Below are 2,855 nucleotides of genomic sequence, written 5' to 3'. Positions count from 1 at the left end.
GGGCTCCCACCATCCCTGTGCTGTGCTGACTTCCTCCTGGGGCTGCTTATTATGAGGGGCTCCCATCATCCCTGTGCTATGCTGACATCCTCCTGGGGCTGCTTATTATGAGGGGCTCCCACCATCCCTGTCCTGTGCTGACTTCCTCCTGGGGCTGTACCTCTGCTGTGCATATTATGAGGGGCTCCCACCATCCCTGTGCTGTGCTGACTTCCTCCTGGGGCTGCTTATTATGAGGGGCTCCCACCATCCCTGTGCTATGCTGACTTCCTCCTGGGGCTGCTTACGGTGCAGGTGTCAGTGCTGTATATCACGGTGCTGATGTTAGTACTCTCTATCACGGTGCTGCTGTCAGTGCTGTATATCACGGTGCTGGTGTTAGTGCTTTATGTCACGCTGCTGATGTCAGTGCTCTCTATCACGGTGCTGTTGTCAGATGACTCTATCACGGTGCTGGTGTCATTGCTTTATGTCACGCTGCTGATGTCAGTGCTCTCTATCACGGTGCTGCTGTCAGTGCTGCATTTCACGGTGCTGGTGTTAGTGCTTTATGTCACGCTGCTGATGTCAGTGCTCTCTATCATGGTGCTGTTGTCAGATGACTCTATCACGGTGCAGGTGTCATTGCTGTATGTCACGCTGCTGATGTCAGTGCTCTCTATCACGGTGCTGCTGTCAGTGCTGTATTTCACGGTGCTGGTGTTAGTGCTTTATGTCACGCTGCTGATGTCAGTGCTCTCTATCACGGTGATGCTGTCAGTGCTGTATATCACGGTGCTGGTGTTAGTGCTTTATGTCACGCTGCTGATGTCAGTGCTCTCTATCACGGTGCTGTTGTCAGATGACTCTATCACGGTGCAGGTGTTATTGCTGTATGTCACGCTGCTGATGTCAGTGCTCTCTATCACGGTGCTGGTGTCAGATGACTCTATCATGGTGCACGTGTCATTGCTGTATGTCATGCTGCTGGTGATCATCTCCTGCACCCTCTTCTTTGCCTACCCTGACCTTCCCTCTCCTCCATTGCCTTCATGCGCTCCACAGTCCTGAATTGTCACAACAATTTCCCATATAAAAAAAGAATGCTTGTAGTTGTCGATCCCAGATTCACCTCATACATGTGTTATGTCATTGGCCATGTGGTGGGACTATGTTTGCACAGCTATTAATTATTTTGTGGCTGCAAATTTGACCTGTAGGTTTGCGAAGTTCGCCTCCCATTGAAGTCAATGGGGCCTGCCGCGAACGTTCTGGTTTCGCGGTCCGCGTTCGCGAAACATCCCGTCGGAAGTTCGTCCATCACTATTTGCAAGTACTGAAAGTATTGGTACTTGCCGATAAAAATAAAAAAAATTATATTGGTGCAACCCTAGTCAAAATGTATATTTTCGTTTCTGGCCTCAATGCATGTATTACAGTAAAAAGGATAACTCCGCTGACCCTAAATGGTATATATATCTTACCACATATCTAAAACAGTGAATAATATTCATCAATAATCCATCAATAATTAATCATCAACTCAATCAAATGCATATTTAGTGAACTACAATAATATAGGGGAAATATCTTTTGCTTTAATATAAAATATTGGTGAATAAATTAAAATCATGTGTTAAACAAAAGGACAGTCCCAGTATTCCTCTTCAAGCACTGGTTATTTGAATCAAATGTGCACAAATCCACATCTGTGCTTGTCTATCTTTCACCAATTCATGAGACACCACCACCTTCTAAAATGAACACTCACCATAAACAAAATAAAAAGACGCTCACAACGTAAAAGTAAATAATTTTTTATTGCACATGAATGTCAAATTGCGTAACGTATATGACAAATAGTTACACAAAGCATATGCAGACATCTTAGAGAGTACATAGCATACATATAAACAGGATGTAAAACACGATTACCATAACAGGGGAACAATTGTACATGTTTCATAAGTATGATAAAGATAGACCTAGTAATAAACAATTAAATTCATAAGATGTTGATGGAAATGTGAGGGGTTACATCCTCAAAAGCTCGATGCATTTCCGACTCATCAGCAGCGGATGCTGAATATGTGTAAGTAATGGCAGATGTTCTCAATAAAAAAAAGCCCATGATATGAAAAGTATTATATGTAAAAAGGTTTAATTAGAAAAAAAAGAGATGGTCAAGTCCACAAACTTACATCCCATTGGAATGCTGAACTTGAAAGATCCTGGTATGCAGGAGTCACCACATCAAGCCTCCCCGGGAGAGGTGTAAAGGTCCACCCGTAACAACAGGCTCAAACCGAAAGGCCCCAACCAGTGAACAAATGTAGTGTATTGAGTATAATGCCAGTGATGGAAAGTAAATCTGCAAGATAAATCAAAAGAATTGTATACAATAAACCCGGCAGCACTGTCAAGTGCAGAGAGGATTGGAATACGTAGAGGAGAAAGGGTGAAAGAGAGTGGCGTAAGTAGGAGATAAGGCGTAGGTAAAAATACACCTACTGGATAGTGTGCAAATCAGAGATAGACGTTAAATATAAGGTGGACCAGTGAAAATTGTGAAAAAGTATAAACAAACCAGAAAAAAGTGAACAAGTACCATTTGAAGAATCCTGAAGGAACATACACCTGTTAGATGAGGTTCATGGGAAATCAGTGTAGGTGTAAAGTGGAAGGAGTGAAATAATACAGGATGAACAGACCGTGACATATAGAATTACCCTTTAGTAGCAGGTACAGAGTATTGGTGTGCAGTGAAGCAGACAGTGCAAACCGGTTTTCCCTGTATTATTGTAGTTCACTAATCAAGTTCACTTGATTGATTTTATGATTAATTGGTGATAAATATTATTCACTGATTTAGATAT

At 42.6% G+C, this 2,855-nt stretch overlaps 1 long non-coding RNA gene across 1 annotated transcript; it reads right to left on the bottom strand.

The window, feature by feature from the left end:
• Nucleotides 1–1,783: 1,783 nt before the first annotated feature.
• Nucleotides 1,784–2,649, bottom strand: LOC143929879 (uncharacterized). The gene is made up of 2 exons (XR_013262619.1): nucleotides 2,588–2,649; nucleotides 1,784–2,350 (listed from the first exon to the last, which is right to left on the bottom strand). It is a non-coding gene; the product is annotated as an uncharacterized LOC143929879 (long non-coding RNA).
• Between the last annotated feature and the right edge of the window lie 206 nt (nucleotides 2,650–2,855).

This window comes from Lithobates pipiens, unplaced genomic scaffold, assembly GCF_037356315.1.
Source record: "Lithobates pipiens isolate NorthernLeopardFrog02 unplaced genomic scaffold, aLitPip1_a1.2 Scaffold_25, whole genome shotgun sequence".
In the NCBI taxonomy this organism is placed as follows: domain Eukaryota; kingdom Metazoa; phylum Chordata; class Amphibia; order Anura; family Ranidae; genus Lithobates; species Lithobates pipiens.
The sequence above is the reverse complement of the archived record's forward strand: the minus strand, read 5'-3'. Positions and strand labels throughout refer to the sequence as shown.